The sequence below is a fragment of the Schistocerca americana genome, chromosome 7, assembly GCF_021461395.2.
Source record: "Schistocerca americana isolate TAMUIC-IGC-003095 chromosome 7, iqSchAmer2.1, whole genome shotgun sequence".
NCBI classification, from domain to species: Eukaryota; Metazoa; Arthropoda; class Insecta; order Orthoptera; family Acrididae; genus Schistocerca; species Schistocerca americana.
Window position 1 is genome coordinate 44,466,805 of NC_060125.1, and position 16,501 is coordinate 44,483,305.

Sequence of the window (16,501 nt, forward strand, 5' to 3'; positions counted from 1 at the left end):
TTCGTTTTTTTCTTTCCTTCTTCTTCAAATCATTCCGCGGCAACATGGATTTCATCATTTCTCTTTTCCACACTCGTATGCAGGGCGCAGTTTTTGGCGCCTGAGTCGTTCGGAGCTAAGAGAAGGCGACTTGGGAAACCAAACAGCAAAAATGGAATATATCAGACTAGTCCAAGCCATCGCTTGGGGAAGCCAAAGGCATAACAAACTTTCGAGAAGACGAGCTTTGAATGACGTCGGCACCCTGCAACTCCGCATGCAGTAAAATCAAATAAACAATATTAACAGAAAAAAAATAAAAACAAAAAGAACAAAAAAAACAACAAAAATAAAACAAAAACAACAATAAAAAAAAAAATTTCAATATCACTTCAAACACAAAGGAATCAAAATATAACAACTATACATTTCAGAATATCCACAGTGAAATAGCATCACACGAGTATAGCATCGAAGCTAGCCGAAGAAGGCAAAAAAGGTGAGCGAATGGATGGGCTGTATGGGGAGATGGGAGGCCCCAAAAAAAAAAAAAAAAAAAAAAAAAAAAAAAAAAAAAAAAAAAAAAAAAAAAAAAAAATGGATAAGGCGTCGGACTTCGGATCCGAAGATTGCAGGTTCGAATCCTGTCACGGTCGAGTTTTTCCAGTTCTGCAAAAGATGCATGCTGTTTTACTGTGTTGTTTGAGTACTACAAAACTAGTTGAAAGTTGCTGCTGTGCGCTTCCTGGCTGCAAACCGGCGTCTACCTGAAGCTCAAGCAAGACAAAGGGGTTGTGTAGCGAAATTTTCGGCACAGTGCCGATCAGGAGAGTTTTCTTGGAACTACTGCGTCTGACTCAGGACCCAAGAGCTACGCCACAGGCGTCTGCGCACAGTCGAGCATGTGTGTTGAATAATGGTGCTGATAGCCACGTATCATTTCAAGTAGATTTGACGCCTTTCGGAGACAATTTTTCATTGAATAGGATTGTAGCTCATTTGTGGCAGCAGGAAATAAGCTGTAGTCAAAAGGATCTTCCATAGAGGGTCGCAGGTCGCATAAATACTGTATGGCTCGTAACGCGTTGTGTGGAGCCCGGCTAGCTCAGTCGGTAGAGCATGAGACTCTTAATCTCAGGGTCGTGGGTTCGAGCCCCACGCTGGGCGGCGCCAAATTTTGTGTCTACGCGGATGCAACCTGCGCCCCTCTCGTGAGCCTTGCGTAATGAACGTAACAGGTTACGACGATGCCTAGCTTCGTATGAATATCAGAGGAATGGTTTTTGAAGCTGAAAGTAACTCTGAAATGAATTAAATGTGTTGTTTTGAAGTTTTAGGCGTACATCGATATCGTGTGAGATGTGTAAGAAAGCAGCAGCTGTGCTAACTAAATACAAATAATGGTCGCTAATGCGGTGCGTTTCCAGCTGAAGGGCTCCGATTCACTAGTCCACAAGAATACAGTACCCGAAAATTGCGCTAGGCGGCGCCTCCTTAGCTCAGTGGCAGAGCGCTGGTGTAGTAAACCAGAGGTCGTGAGTTCGATCCTCACAGGGGGCAAATGAATTTTGTAAAAGCCCCTTCTACCGTAGCCCTTTCGAAAAAAGCGGTCAAGGATAAAAAAAAATTATGAATGGGTGCGGTATTAAAGAAGTGCTCTCGCAAATGAATAGTGCGAATGGTGCTATTAAAGTAGGCACCAGAAACTGCTGCTTTTGGCAGTCTCCGGAGAATGCCGACGTGAAATACTTAGTTCTTGTGATGTATTTTCTACCCCTGGTAGAGACCCTCGCGGTTGTCGTCGTCGTCGGCGCCGCCGCCGCTTTGGTAATAGCGGCAACTCGCCATTGTATGACATAGGGTGAGGTACCTTCTGCAACCGACTGAGATGGCAGTAAGCGATTGAAGCTGATTTGCAACCTCTTGTTTGATCAGCGTCATAAGGGCTTGAATGTAACTTGCGATGGGACACAGCAAGAAGTAGCGTCGCCTTTTTAGTACTGAAATTGGAGATGGAGAATTGCGTCAAAGATGGGAAATTCATTCCGGCAAGCGTGCAAATGGCGAAAATGAGGTGTGTGTGGGGAAGCATACTGCGCCAGTGACCGTGTGGCCTAATGGATAAGGCGTCGGACTTCGGATCCGAAGATTGCAGGTTCGAATCCTGTCACGGTCGAGTTTTTCCAGTTCTGCAAAAGATGCATGCTGTTTTACTGTGTTGTTTGAGTACTACAAAACTAGTTGAAAGTTGCTGCTGTGCGCTTCCTGGCTGCAAACCGGCGTCTACCTGAAGCTCAAGCAAGACAAAGGGGTTGTGTAGCGAAATTTTCGGCACAGTGCCGATCAGGAGAGTTTTCTTGGAACTACTGCGTCTGACTCAGGACCCAAGAGCTACGCCACAGGCGTCTGCGCACAGTCGAGCATGTGTGTTGAATAATGGTGCTGATAGCCACGTATCATTTCAAGTAGATTTGATGCCTTTCGGAGACAATTTTTCATTGAATAGGATTGTAGCTCATTTGTGGCAGCAGGAAATAAGCTGTAGTCAAAAGGATCTTCCATAGAGGGTCGCAGGTCGCATAAATACTGTATGGCTCGTAACGCGTTGTGTGGAGCCCGGCTAGCTCAGTCGGTAGAGCATGAGACTCTTAATCTCAGGGTCGTGGGTTCGAGCCCCACGCTGGGCGGCGCCAAATTTTGTGTCTACGCGGATGCAACCTGCGCCCCTCTCGTGAGCCTTGCGTAATGAACGTAACGGGTTACGACGATGCCTAGCTTCGTATGAATATCAGAGGAATGGTTTTTGAAGCTGAAAGTAACTCTGAAATGAATTAAATGTGTTGTTTTGAAGTTTTAGGCGTACATCGATATCGTGTGAGATGTGTAAGAAAGCAGCAGCTGTGCTAACTAAATACAAATAATGGTCGCTAATGCGGTGCGTTTCCAGCTGAAGGGCTCCGATTCACTAGTCCACAAGAATACAGTACCCGAAAATTGCGCTAGGCGGCGCCTCCTTAGCTCAGTGGCAGAGCGCTGGTGTAGTAAACCAGAGGTCGTGAGTTCGATCCTCACAGGGGGCAAATGAATTTTGTAAAAGCCCCTTCTACCGTAGCCCTTTCGAAAAAAGCGGTCAAGGATAAAAAAAATTATGAATGGGTGCGGTATTAAAGAAGTGCTCTCGCAAATGAATAGTGCGAATGGTGCTATTAAAGTAGGCACCAGAAACTGCTGCTTTTGGCAGTCTCCGGAGAATGCCGACGTGAAATACTTAGTTCTTGTGATGTATTTTCTACCCCTGGTAGAGACCCTCGCGGTTGTCGTCGTCGTCGGCGCCGCCGCCGCTTTGGTAATAGCGGCAACTCGCCATTGTATGACATAGGGTGAGGTACCTTCTGCAACCGACTGAGATGGCAGTAAGCGATTGAAGCTGATTTGCAACCTCTTGTTTGATCAGCGTCATAAGGGCTTGAATGTAACTTGCGATGGGACACAGCAAGAAGTAGCGTCGCCTTTTTAGTACTGAAATTGGAGATGGAGAATTGCGTCAAAGATGGGAAATTCATTCCGGCAAGCGTACAAATGGCGAAAATGAGGTGTGTGTGGGGAAGCATATTGCGCCAGTGACCGTGTGGCCTAATGGATGTCGCGCTTGCGACACCGTGCTGGTCGGGCGTGTCAGTGCTCCGCTCCACCGCGTGTTCACAAGGCGTGTTTTCCACTCATATTACTGTTTGCTAGTGTTGTGTTATTCTGCAGTTTATATCGTTTTCCATTTGTATTTTTGTTGCGTTCTTATTGTAGCGGGTTTACCGCTCGCTATCTGCTGCAATGTCCAGGTTATTTCCGCGAAAGTGTACACTCCGTTTTGATTTCGACAAGTCCACCCGATCTGTGCAACCGAGTTCACTGGAGATACATGACTGGATCGTTGATGTTATTGGGATTACATCTGACCAAGTGCACACCGCCTATTATGATACCGAGCAGTATTGTTTCTTTGTTAAATTACTGAATCCTGTATTACTGGAGTAGATCATGACGAGGCACGGAGGAAGTGCTATTTTCCGACACCGGGACGACTCTGTAAGTACAGTGCTCATTTCCAATGCCGATGTAGACTACACGAACGTGCGTATTTTCAACTTACCCCCTGAGGTAGAAAATTGTTATCTAAAGGAGGTACTGTCCAAATTCGGTGACGTTAAACAGATTCGACTCGAACGGTGGTCAAGTCAACATAGGTTGCAATGTTACAGTGGCGTTCGATCTGTAGAAATGCATGTCAAGCAGAATATTCCATCCCATATACTTGTTTGTGACTACAAGGCTCACGTTACTTATATTGGCCAAACACCGACCTGTCATATCTGTAATGAGAGTGGTCACTTGCGTCAAGACTGCCCCAGGCGCATGTTTGTGTTAAAGAATTCCCTCCAGCAGCGTAAAAGGCTTACTTTGGCGGATGTAGTGGCAGCCAAGCCGATGACGGAGATTGGGCTCCCTAATTCTGAAATGCCTTCGGAACAGCAACAAGAAATTCGTTCTGATGAGTTTCCGGTTCTGGTTCGGAGAGACAAAGGTGCGTTGCCCCCTGCAAAACTCGATGCCGCGACCAATAAGAGGCGCAGAACTTGTGACAGTAGTGCCTCTGATACCGACACCTCTAGTGCGCATGAGACCGCGAAAAAGGACGATCGGGAATCCGGCTCGGAAGCGAAAGCTCCGATCGGTGAGGCTATTGTGGACGCTTCTCCTCCCACCATTTCAAGTGCCGATACTTCCGTGGAAGTTAAGCAGTTGCCGCTGGCTAGTGCCTTAGAACTTCCGCTACAGCCAACTCAGGCCGACCAACCTGTACGTGTGGCTCACATTCCTGCAGGAAGTACACACACAGAGGCCTGTGATGGTGGTATACAAACATCTCTGAGCGCATACGCTACACATCACGTGGCAGCCGCTTCGGTTCAGGACTCACAACAAGGGGAATGTCAACAACTCCAGGAAATAATACAAACACAGCTGTCCGGGTCTGTCGGTGACAACAAACGGCTGCGGGCAGAGAATGTTGCCAAACAGGCTGATAGTGCGAGTGATAGTTCAGCTGCTCGCTCGCCGGCGGTGTCGCCGCGTGCCATCCCTTCGCGGGATGTGCCGGGAGAGCAGCTTGACATCACCCACGACCCTCCCACGCCGCCAGCTGCAGAGGTGCTCCACAGTGTCCGCCCCAGGATCCGAGTGCAACCTAATGTAAATGCTGTGCGTAAAAAGAGTAAGAACAAAGACGCACGAATACAACTCAGTGACGTCACAGACACGAATTTCCCGGCCACAAATATGGAATGGCATGAAGATGTTGCCCTTTAAAGATATTTGCTCCTTCCGCCTCTTCCACGTACTGTCATAATGTCGCAGGCCTATACGATCACGACATTAAATATTAATAAAATCCGGTCGGAGGTGAAACTGAGTGCCTTAAAACAATATCTCTATGAGTCGGGAACAGATATCGCTCTTTTGCAGGAGGTGGCCATGCCACACTTAACTCTTCCTGGTTTTGTTGCTATTACAAATTTTTCCCCCGACTCGAACGTGGGGACTGCCATCTTACTTAGAGAAGGCATTCCCGCCACTCAGGTTGACAAGTTAGATTCCGGTAGAGGTGTGGGTGTCACCGTTTTTGGCGTCACCATCATTAACTTGTACGCGCCTTCTGGCAGTACCTATAGGGCGGAACGAGCAAACTTTTTTAAGGAACAAATCATCTATTTGTTACGGAAAAATCCCGAACGTGTTATCATTGGAGGTGATTTTAATTGTGTTTTATCCCAGAAAGATCAGTCCCCGAATTTTAATTATTCGCCTGAATTAAAGCGTCTCGTGACCGACCTCAAACTGAAAGACGCGTGGGAAATTAGGTACCCGACCTTGGTACGATTCACACACATCGTCGCGAATTCCTGCAGCAGAATTGACAGGATTTATGTTTCCGACGTTTTAGAGAATGTCTTGTTACAAATTGAAACAATACCCTCCAGCTTCTCTGATCACAGTGGTGTCGTTGCGTGCCTGAATTTGCTGCCACAACCAACGCGTTGGTATAAAAATCAATGGAACTTGAACGTCTCCTTATTAACGGATGCTGACCTAGAGGCGGCGGTGCGACGCGCTTGGGAGCAGTGCTTGCGCACTACCGCAAACTTTCGTAGCACCATAGCGTGGTGGACTCAGCATGCCAAACCCAAACTGCGAAAAGTTGTTATATTCTTCGGTATTGAAAGAGCAGCCGCGATAAAGAAGACGATGGAGTTCTACTACACTATCTTACGCGACCTCTGTGATAGAGCCGACGCCGCGCACACCAGAATAGACGACATTCGAAAAATAAAGGCGAAATTAATCAATCTTAAGAGGATGCAACTGGAAGGTCTTAAGATCAAATCTAAAGTGAAGTCGGTCAGGGACGATGAAACAGCCGCTCTATACCACCTTGTCAAACATGCTAAGAACAGAAGGAGGAATTTTATTGAGGCCCTGAAACTCGGTGATGGCACGACTGTCGACACCCAGCGAGAGATTATCAAGGCACTACACGACTATTTTGTTGACACCTACACGTCAGCGGCTACTCATGACGGCTGCTATGACGAACTGTTTAGTGCCATTTCCTCTCCTATAACTAGAGAAGACAATGACACAATTTCATTAGCATTTAGTAATAAAGATGTTTTGGAGATTGTCTGCCACTCGCCGATCAAGAAGTCCCCTGGTCCTGACGGATTACCCATTGAATTTTACAGGAGGTATTGGCACATCATCGGGGACAAAATCACCCAATTAGTGAACGAAGTTTTTCAAGGGAAGCCTATACCACTTGCCTTTAAGGAATGCACAATTGTGCTTATCCCTAAAGGCAGAGGTGCCAAAAATATCGCCAACTTCCGCCCCATTTCATTGTTAAACTCCGATTATAAAATAGTCGCCCGTGCAATCAACACGCGAATGATGCCCCTCACTGCTAAATTCATTGGACGTCAGCAGACATGTGCCTTCGGGAGAACTGTATTGCAAACGGCAGCTTTTTACCGGGATATCATTGCGTTAACGAACGCCAGTAACGTGAAGTGTGGGCTGATCTTTCTGGACTTTTTTAAAGCCTTTGACCTCGTCGCTCACGAGTACCTCCTTGAAACCATGAAAAGATTCGGTTTCTTGCAGAACGCGATTGACATGATCACAAACATGGCACTGGGGATCAACGCAAGGCTTTCTGTCAACTCGCAACTAACCCAACCGATTCAAATCAACAGAGGGATTCCACAAGGCAGCCCTTTGTCCATGTTACTTTTTGTTCTTTCACTCGAACCTCTGTTACTCCAACTGCAGGCGAAACTCACAGGGCTAACACTTTCAGGAGAAAAAACTGTCGTAGGCGCCTATGCCGACGATGTGGGTGTGGTTGTCCGCAATGAGAATGACGTCACCACTTTAGCGGCTCACCTCCAGCAATACTGTTTGGCGTCGGGGGCTAAATTGAATGACAAGAAAAGTAAATTTCTTAACCTCTGTGGCCTCCAGCATTTGCGAGTTGGCTACGCTCAGGAAGTCAGCGTCCACAAGGCTCTCGGCATCATATTGACGGCGTCCTCTTTAAAGATGGCGGCGGCAAACTGGAGGGAAATAGTGCGTAAACTTAACGGTGCTCTCATTGACAATTCCCACAGAAGCCTCAATCAATTTGATCGGATTCATCTGGTCAACTCCTGTATTTTATCCAAAGCCTTCTACACGGCGCAGCTCCTGCCACTGCCTGCAGTCATTGCTAAGCAAATTATGTCGAAGGTGACCAATTTTATTTGGAGAGGGGAAATTTTTCGCGTGTCTGCCAAAACTGCGACACTCCACCCCCAGAATGGAGGGATGGGATTAGTAGATATCAAGGTGAAAGCGATGGCTCTCTATGTTACAAGGACGACCGCTATAATTAACAATGATCCTTCTGGCATTACAGCGCAATTATTCACTGCCGTCAGGCCGCAAGGTCTTGACCCACCGCTGAATATTCAGCCAATCAGTTATCGGCTAAAACATATCAGAGATTATTACCTTTCACGGAGCTACATCGGTAAAGAGGTCATAAACTCTCAACGTTTAACTGCACAAGCCATAATAGCGGACTGGAGACAACACGAAGGAACGAATCCTTTGGCAACGAAGCTCGGTGGCATGAACTGGGATATTGTATGGCGCAATGTCAGTTCCCGTGTCCTCAGTTCCGATGCTCGCACTGCCTGGTACAAAGCCATCAATGATGTGGTTAGCACGAACGAGAGGTTACATAAAATCGGGCTCAGTGACACCCCTCTCTGTCGTCGCTGCCAACTGACGGATACAGTTATCCACCGTTACACCTGCGGGGACCGTCTCCAGAACTGGGTTTGGCTTCGACAAAAAATAGCTCTTATTACCAGGACTACAACCGCCAATGTTTCGTCAGCACTACTGTCTCGTCCTGATGTGCATTTTTATCCGCAGACGAAAAACAATGCAGTTTTGTGGTTGCTGGGTACCTATTCCAGCTACGTCTTTAATAATTTTGGCGGTGACAATTATTTGGAATTCAAGATGTTTATGGATATCGAATTCGCCAAAACATGTACGTACCCGAATCATGGGAAACTCTTCGGCAATATGCTTAAAATAGCGTTTCATCGCATGGGTATCGGATAGGTCAACTGAGTGTGAAGGGGTGAGGCCGGGCCGCGGGACACCAGTGGTGCCGCGAAGAGGCCCCACTGCTTCTGTGTCGCGTCCGGACTCCCCCTCACACTGCGGCTTTCACTGACTCGCTGGACACTGGCTACAGGAACTTTCATTGAGTGAGATACGAAGCTGTGTTTATGTTACGTTTATTCTTCGAGCAGCACTTCTACTATGCCCAAGGGCGAAGTCTTTTCGTTGTCTTTTTCACCATTCCAATTTATTTTCATAGAAGGTTACGGGTTTCGTTTAAAAAAAAAAAAAAAAAAAAAAAAAAAAAAAAAAAAAAAAAAAAAAAAAGTGGCGCAATTGGTTGGCGCACGGTCCTTATAAGGCAGTAGCCGTGAGCAATGCCGGGGTTGTGAGTTCGAGCCTCACATGGGGCATACTTTTACCAATTGTTCCTTTTTTTATGTGCTCTCGTTGTGTCTTTAAATTTGCTTTTTTTTACTGCTGTGTGGAAATGACCGAGGTGGTCAATCGGCGTTTTCAGTTTCAAGTTGGTTGATGTGGTGCATTCCAGGTACGGCTTTCCATGCCGCACGGGTCGAATTACTTTAAATTTGAAGTTAAGGTTCTTGTTTTTACTAGTTTTTCTAGGGATGTTTTTTCTTTTTTCTCTTTTCCCTTTTTTTTCCCCCGTATGTGTGCTGTTCGCTGCATACCAATACATTCCGTTGCATTACTTTGGAGGAATTTATTCATTTTTCATTTCGCATGTATGTTTCCACGTATTGGACCATCCAGAGGAACTACTTGCTCTTACGCAGGAATATCTGGATCACCGGGGGAACACCCACGTTCATTGTCATCGGGGGAGCTACATCAACTAATTGTACAGCCACAGAAGCTCGCCAACGACGGCAATTATGGAGAGCGCAAGGCCGGGCTATAAGGGGAGTTGGGAGGCCCGTAAAAAAAAAAAAAAAAAAAAAAAATGGATAAGGCGTCGGACTTCGGATCCGAAGATTGCAGGTTCGAATCCTGTCACGGTCGAGTTTTTCCAGTTCTGCAAAAGATGCATGCTGTTTTACTGTGTTGTTTGAGTACTACAAAACTAGTTGAAAGTTGCTGCTGTGCGCTTCCTGGCTGCAAACCGGCGTCTACCTGAAGCTCAAGCAAGACAAAGGGGTTGTGTAGCGAAATTTTCGGCACAGTGCCGATCAGGAGAGTTTTCTTGGAACTACTGCGTCTGACTCAGGACCCAAGAGCTACGCCACAGGCGTCTGCGCACAGTCGAGCATGTGTGTTGAATAATGGTGCTGATAGCCACGTATCATTTCAAGTAGATTTGATGCCTTTCGGAGACAATTTTTCATTGAATAGGATTGTAGCTCATTTGTGGCAGCAGGAAATAAGCTGTAGTCAAAAGGATCTTCCATAGAGGGTCGCAGGTCGCATAAATACTGTATGGCACGTAACGCGTTGTGTGGAGCCCGGCTAGCTCAGTCGGTAGAGCATGAGACTCTTAATCTCAGGGTCGTGGGTTCGAGCCCCACGCTGGGCGGCGCCAAATTTTGTGTCTACGCGGATGCAACCTGCGCCCCTCTCGTGAGCCTTGCGTAATGAACGTAACGGGTTACGACGATGCCTAGCTTCGTATGAATATCAGAGGAATGGTTTTTGAAGCTGAAAGTAACTCTGAAATGAATTAAATGTGTTGTTTTGAAGTTTTAGGCGTACATCGATATCGTGTGAGATGTGTAAGAAAGCAGCAGCTGTGCTAACTAAATACAAATAATGGTCGCTAATGCGGTGCGTTTCCAGCTGAAGGGCTCCGATTCACTAGTCCACAAGAATACAGTACCCGAAAATTGCGCTAGGCGGCGCCTCCTTAGCTCAGTGGCAGAGCGCTGGTCTAGTAAACCAGAGGTCGTGTGTTCGATCCTCACAGGGGGCAAATGAATTTTGTAAAAGCCCCTTCTACCGTAGCCCTTTCGAAAAAAGCGGTCAAGGATAAAAAAAATTATGAATGGGTGCGGTATTAAAGAAGTGCTCTCGCAAATGAATAGTGCGAATGGTGCTATTAAAGTAGGCACCAGAAACTGCTGCTTTTGGCAGTCTCCGGAGAATGCCGACGTGAAATACTTAGTTCTTGTGATGTATTTTCTACCCCTGGTAGAGACCCTCGCGGTTGTCGTCGTCGTCGGCGCCGCCGCCGCTTTGGTAATAGCGGCAACTCGCCATTGTATGACATAGGGTGAGGTACCTTCTGCAACCGACTGAGATGGCAGTAAGCGATTGAAGCTGATTTGCAACCTCTTGTTTGATCAGCGTCATAAGGGCTTGAATGTAACTTGCGATGGGACACAGCAAGAAGTAGCGTCGCCTTTTTAGTACTGAAATTGGAGATGGAGAATTGCGTCAAAGATGGGAAATTCATTCCGGCAAGCGTACAAATGGCGAAAATGAGGTGTGTGTGGGGAAGCATATTGCGCCAGTGACCGTGTGGCCTAATGGATAAGGCGTCGGACTTCGGATCCGAAGATTGCAGGTTCGAATCCTGTCACGGTCGAGTTTTTCCAGTTCTGCAAAAGATGCATGCTGTTTTACTGTGTTGTTTGAGTACTACAAAACTAGTTGAAAGTTGCTGCTGTGCGCTTCCTGGCTGCAAACCGGCGTCTACCTGAAGCTCAAGCAAGACAAAGGGGTTGTGTAGCGAAATTTTCGGCACAGTGCCGATCAGGAGAGTTTTCTTGGAACTACTGCGTCTGACTCAGGACCCAAGAGCTACGCCACAGGCGTCTGCGCACAGTCGAGCATGTGTGTTGAATAATGGTGCTGATAGCCACGTATCATTTCAAGTAGATTTGATGCCTTTCGGAGACAATTTTTCATTGAATAGGATTGTAGCTCATTTGTGGCAGCAGGAAATAAGCTGTAGTCAAAAGGATCTTCCATAGAGGGTCGCAGGTCGCATAAATACTGTATGGCACGTAACGCGTTGTGTGGAGCCCGGCTAGCTCAGTCGGTAGAGCATGAGACTCTTAATCTCAGGGTCGTGGGTTGGATCCCCACGCTGGGCGGCGCCAAATTTTGTGTCTACGCGGATGCAACCTGCGCCCCTCTCGTGAGCCTTGCGTAATGAACGTAACGGGTTACGACGATGCCTAGCTTCGTATGAATATCAGAGGAATGGTTTTTGAAGCTGAAAGTAACTCTGAAATGAATTAAATGTGTTGTTTTGAAGTTTTAGGCGTACATCGATATCGTGTGAGATGTGTAAGAAAGCAGCAGCTGTGCTAACTAAATACAAATAATGGTCGCTAATGCGGTGCGTTTCCAGCTGAAGGGCTCCGATTCACTAGTCCACAAGAATACAGAACCCGAAAATTGCGCTAGGCGGCGCCTCCTTAGCTCAGTGGCAGAGCGCTGGTCTAGTAAACCAGAGGTCGTGAGTTCGATCCTCACAGGGGGCAAATGAATTTTGTAAAAGCCCCTTCTACCGTAGCCCTTTCGAAAAAAGCGGTCAAGGATAAAAAAAATTATGAATGGGTGCGGTATTAAAGAAGTGCTCTCGCAAATGAATAGTGCGAATGGTGCTATTAAAGTAGGCACCAGAAACTGCTGCTTTTGGCAGTCTCCGGAGAATGCCGACGTGAAATACTTAGTTCTTGTGATGTATTTTCTACCCCTGGTAGAGACCCTCGCGGTTGTCGTCGTCGTCGGCGCCGCCGCCGCTTTGGTAATAGCGGCAACTCGCCATTGTATGACATAGGGTGAGGTACCTTCTGCAACCGACTGAGATGGCAGTAAGCGATTGAAGCTGATTTGCAACCTCTTGTTTGATCAGCGTCATAAGGGCTTGAATGTAACTTGCGATGGGACACAGCAAGAAGTAGCGTCGCCTTTTTAGTACTGAAATTGGAGATGGAGAATTGCGTCAAAGATGGGAAATTCATTCCGGCAAGCGTACAAATGGCGAAAATGAGGTGTGTGTGGGGAAGCATATTGCGCCAGTGACCGTGTGGCCTAATGGATAAGGCGTCGGACTTCGGATCCGAAGATTGCAGGTTCGAATCCTGTCACGGTCGAGTTTTTCCAGTTCTGCAAAAGATGCATGCTGTTTTACTGTGTTGTTTGAGTACTACAAAACTAGTTGAAAGTTGCTGCTGTGCGCTTCCTGGCTGCAAACCGGCGTCTACCTGAAGCTCAAGCAAGACAAAGGGGTTGTGTAGCGAAATTTTCGGCACAGTGCCGATCAGGAGAGTTTTCTTGGAACTACTGCGTCTGACTCAGGACCCAAGAGCTACGCCACAGGCGTCTGCGCACAGTCGAGCATGTGTGTTGAATAATGGTGCTGATAGCCACGTATCATTTCAAGTAGATTTGATGCCTTTCGGAGACAATTTTTCATTGAATAGGATTGTAGCTCATTTGTGGCAGCAGGAAATAAGCTGTAGTCAAAAGGATCTTCCATAGAGGGTCGCAGGTCGCATAAATACTGTATGGCACGTAACGCGTTGTGTGGAGCCCGGCTAGCTCAGTCGGTAGAGCATGAGACTCTTAATCTCAGGGTCGTGGGTTGGATCCCCACGCTGGGCGGCGCCAAATTTTGTGTCTACGCGGATGCAACCTGCGCCCCTCTCGTGAGCCTTGCGTAATGAACGTAACGGGTTACGACGATGCCTAGCTTCGTATGAATATCAGAGGAATGGTTTTTGAAGCTGAAAGTAACTCTGAAATGAATTAAATGTGTTGTTTTGAAGTTTTAGGCGTACATCGATATCGTGTGAGATGTGTAAGAAAGCAGCAGCTGTGCTAACTAAATACAAATAATGGTCGCTAATGCGGTGCGTTTCCAGCTGAAGGGCTCCGATTCACTAGTCCACAAGAATACAGAACCCGAAAATTGCGCTAGGCGGCGCCTCCTTAGCTCAGTGGCAGAGCGCTGGTCTAGTAAACCAGAGGTCGTGAGTTCGATCCTCACAGGGGGCAAATGAATTTTGTAAAAGCCCCTTCTACCGTAGCCCTTTCGAAAAAAGCGGTCAAGGATAAAAAAAATTATGAATGGGTGCGGTATTAAAGAAGTGCTCTCGCAAATGAATAGTGCGAATGGTGCTATTAAAGTAGGCACCAGAAACTGCTGCTTTTGGCAGTCTCCGGAGAATGCCGACGTGAAATACTTAGTTCTTGTGATGTATTTTCTACCCCTGGTAGAGACCCTCGCGGTTGTCGTCGTCGTCGGCGCCGCCGCCGCTTTGGTAATAGCGGCAACTCGCCATTGTATGACATAGGGTGAGGTACCTTCTGCAACCGACTGAGATGGCAGTAAGCGATTGAAGCTGATTTGCAACCTCTTGTTTGATCAGCGTCATAAGGGCTTGAATGTAACTTGCGATGGGACACAGCAAGAAGTAGCGTCGCCTTTTTAGTACTGAAATTGGAGATGGAGAATTGCGTCAAAGATGGGAAATTCATTCCGGCAAGCGTACAAATGGCGAAAATGAGGTGTGTGTGGGGAAGCATATTGCGCCAGTGACCGTGTGGCCTAATGGATAAGGCGTCGGACTTCGGATCCGAAGATTGCAGGTTCGAATCCTGTCACGGTCGAGTTTTTCCAGTTCTGCAAAAGATGCATGCTGTTTTACTGTGTTGTTTGAGTACTACAAAACTAGTTGAAAGTTGCTGCTGTGCGCTTCCTGGCTGCAAACCGGCGTCTACCTGAAGCTCAAGCAAGACAAAGGGGTTGTGTAGCGAAATTTTCGGCACAGTGCCGATCAGGAGAGTTTTCTTGGAACTACTGCGTCTGACTCAGGACCCAAGCGCTACGCCACAGGCGTCTGCGCACAGTCGAGCATGTGTGTTGAATAATGGTGCTGATAGCCACGTATCATTTCAAGTAGATTTGATGCCTTTCGGAGACAATTTTTCATTGAATAGGATTGTAGCTCATTTGTGGCAGCAGGAAATAAGCTGTAGTCAAAAGGATCTTCCATAGAGGGTCGCAGGTCGCATAAATACTGTATGGCTCGTAACGCGTTGTGTTGAGCCCGGCTAGCTCAGTTAGTCGGCCCTCGGCGGCCGTGGTGAGCGGACGTGTGGTGCTTACGTCGCCGCTGCTGCTGGCTGTTGTGGTGAGTGCCGCCTTTGCTGTACACAGTGACGTGTTATTGTTTGGACTATGTGTAGGATTCCAACATGAGTCACTTAACACGACGGGATACTTTGAAGTTTGTGTTTGATTCAAACTATGCAAGACCAAAATCGTTTGAATTAGAATCGTGGATTGAGGAAGCTTTGAAACGATCCTTTGATGACATTCTTGGAGTCCATTTATCGATAGTTAGCAGCACTGCCTATATAAAGTTTAAATCTGCCGAAATCTGTGAACAAATCATTGACTCTTGTAGTGGTCGTTTGAAGTTTAAGCATTGTGATGGGAATGTTGGAGAGGTTCTCGTGTCTCATGCAGGGTTTGGTGTCCGCACCGTTCGAATATTCGAACTACCGTTTGAAGTACCCGCGGAACACATCAACGCTGCTTTGGACAGCTATGGTAAGGTCATTAGCAATGTTGCCGAAAAGTGGTTGTCTTTCAAAGTCCCTGTTTGGAACGGTGTTCGTCAGGTCAAGATAGAGTTGAAGAGACACATCCCGTCATATCTCACTATTTGTGGATACAGGGCGATCGTTATGTACGACGGTCAACCTAGAACTTGTGCAGGTTGTGGTGCCACTGATCACGTTCGCGCTCAGTGTATGCAGCGACGAGTGACGCAATTACCACCTGGCGAAAGGACGGCAACTAACAGGATGTCGACACTGCCTCTCACGTATGTAGCGGCAGTCCGCTCGACCACGGCCGCGGCGGTGCAACCTGACGTGGTCACAGATCCCAGGGCTTCGGACACTGATCTAGATACGCCCATGGACACTTCCAGTCTGGCCGGCATCGCTGTTCCTACTACAGAAGTACCGGTGGCCAGTAGCATCCCGGCGGTTCCGTCTTTAGACAGCCACCAAGAGGTTGCTCACTCCCAGGAAGCTCACACTGGTCGCCACGTTAACAGCAATATGGATCCCACTTCAGTTCCGAATGCACTTCCTCCTGCACAGGACTCCACTTCTTCCTCGTCGGCTGCAGAACTTCAAAGAGTCGAAACTTCTCCCAAGAAACACAAGAAAAGGAGGATCGCCCACAAAGATGCCGCCCACACCGCACCACCTTTGCGCGAAAAAGGGGCGCAAATTGCCCGTTCCTTGCCTGACGTCTCTCTTGACGACCCCACTGAACAGCCGCTGCATGAGACCCCACAGGTCTCGGACGTCTCCGTGCCCCACCCCGATGGTGACGGCCAGGTCGCTGCGAACGAGGAACAGCACCCTCGTGAGGACCTCAGGGATACCCCCGAACATCAATCTCAAAATGATCAGGGCTCAATTGGCGAGGTGGCCGCTGTTCATGTGGTCAATTGGGCAGATGACACTGACGATGTAATAATGGACCAGAGCCTGTCTGTGGTAGGGCCATCTCCAGGAAATTTACCCGCATTACCGGTCGGCGGCTTCAGTACGACACGACCTGCCTCAAAACACCCGACGGGGGACGATGATTACCTATCTGATACCTACTAAAGGTTATAATTTTCTGTGCTTCTGCATATCTACTTTGCTTTTTTCTCTTTCTGCCAACATTTAGCAGTTCATGCAATCCTACCAGGATTATAAGTTAGCTACAATTAACGTTAATAGAATTACTTCTGTACAGAAGCTCTCTAGCTTTCGTGATTATTTATACAGCTGCGATGCTGATATTGTGCTG

General features: G+C 47.4%; 14 non-coding genes across 14 annotated transcripts; all 14 read left to right on the forward strand.

Moving 5' to 3' along the window:
• Window positions 1-1,073: 1,073 nt before the first annotated feature.
• Window positions 1,074-1,146, forward strand: Trnak-cuu. Its single transcript has one exon. It is a non-coding gene; the product is annotated as a tRNA-Lys (tRNA).
• A 321-nt stretch (window positions 1,147-1,467) lies between these two features.
• Window positions 1,468-1,539, forward strand: Trnat-agu. The gene has a single exon. It is a non-coding gene; the product is annotated as a tRNA-Thr (tRNA).
• A 543-nt stretch (window positions 1,540-2,082) lies between these two features.
• Window positions 2,083-2,155, forward strand: Trnar-ucg. The gene has a single exon. It is a non-coding gene; the product is annotated as a tRNA-Arg (tRNA).
• A 438-nt stretch (window positions 2,156-2,593) lies between these two features.
• On the forward strand, window positions 2,594-2,666 carry Trnak-cuu. The gene has a single exon. It is a non-coding gene; the product is annotated as a tRNA-Lys (tRNA).
• Window positions 2,667-2,987: 321 nt separating this feature from the next.
• Window positions 2,988-3,059, forward strand: Trnat-agu. Its single transcript has one exon. It is a non-coding gene; the product is annotated as a tRNA-Thr (tRNA).
• Window positions 3,060-10,170: 7,111 nt separating this feature from the next.
• Window positions 10,171-10,243, forward strand: Trnak-cuu. The gene has a single exon. It is a non-coding gene; the product is annotated as a tRNA-Lys (tRNA).
• Window positions 10,244-10,564: 321 nt separating this feature from the next.
• Window positions 10,565-10,636, forward strand: Trnat-agu. The gene has a single exon. It is a non-coding gene; the product is annotated as a tRNA-Thr (tRNA).
• Window positions 10,637-11,178: 542 nt separating this feature from the next.
• On the forward strand, window positions 11,179-11,251 carry Trnar-ucg. Its single transcript has one exon. It is a non-coding gene; the product is annotated as a tRNA-Arg (tRNA).
• A 438-nt stretch (window positions 11,252-11,689) lies between these two features.
• Trnak-cuu lies at window positions 11,690-11,762 on the forward strand. Its single transcript has one exon. It is a non-coding gene; the product is annotated as a tRNA-Lys (tRNA).
• Window positions 11,763-12,083: 321 nt separating this feature from the next.
• On the forward strand, window positions 12,084-12,155 carry Trnat-agu. Its single transcript has one exon. It is a non-coding gene; the product is annotated as a tRNA-Thr (tRNA).
• A 542-nt stretch (window positions 12,156-12,697) lies between these two features.
• Trnar-ucg lies at window positions 12,698-12,770 on the forward strand. The gene has a single exon. It is a non-coding gene; the product is annotated as a tRNA-Arg (tRNA).
• Window positions 12,771-13,208: 438 nt separating this feature from the next.
• Window positions 13,209-13,281, forward strand: Trnak-cuu. The gene has a single exon. It is a non-coding gene; the product is annotated as a tRNA-Lys (tRNA).
• Window positions 13,282-13,602: 321 nt separating this feature from the next.
• Trnat-agu lies at window positions 13,603-13,674 on the forward strand. Its single transcript has one exon. It is a non-coding gene; the product is annotated as a tRNA-Thr (tRNA).
• Window positions 13,675-14,216: 542 nt separating this feature from the next.
• Trnar-ucg lies at window positions 14,217-14,289 on the forward strand. Its single transcript has one exon. It is a non-coding gene; the product is annotated as a tRNA-Arg (tRNA).
• The last annotated feature ends 2,212 nt before the right edge of the window (window positions 14,290-16,501 follow it).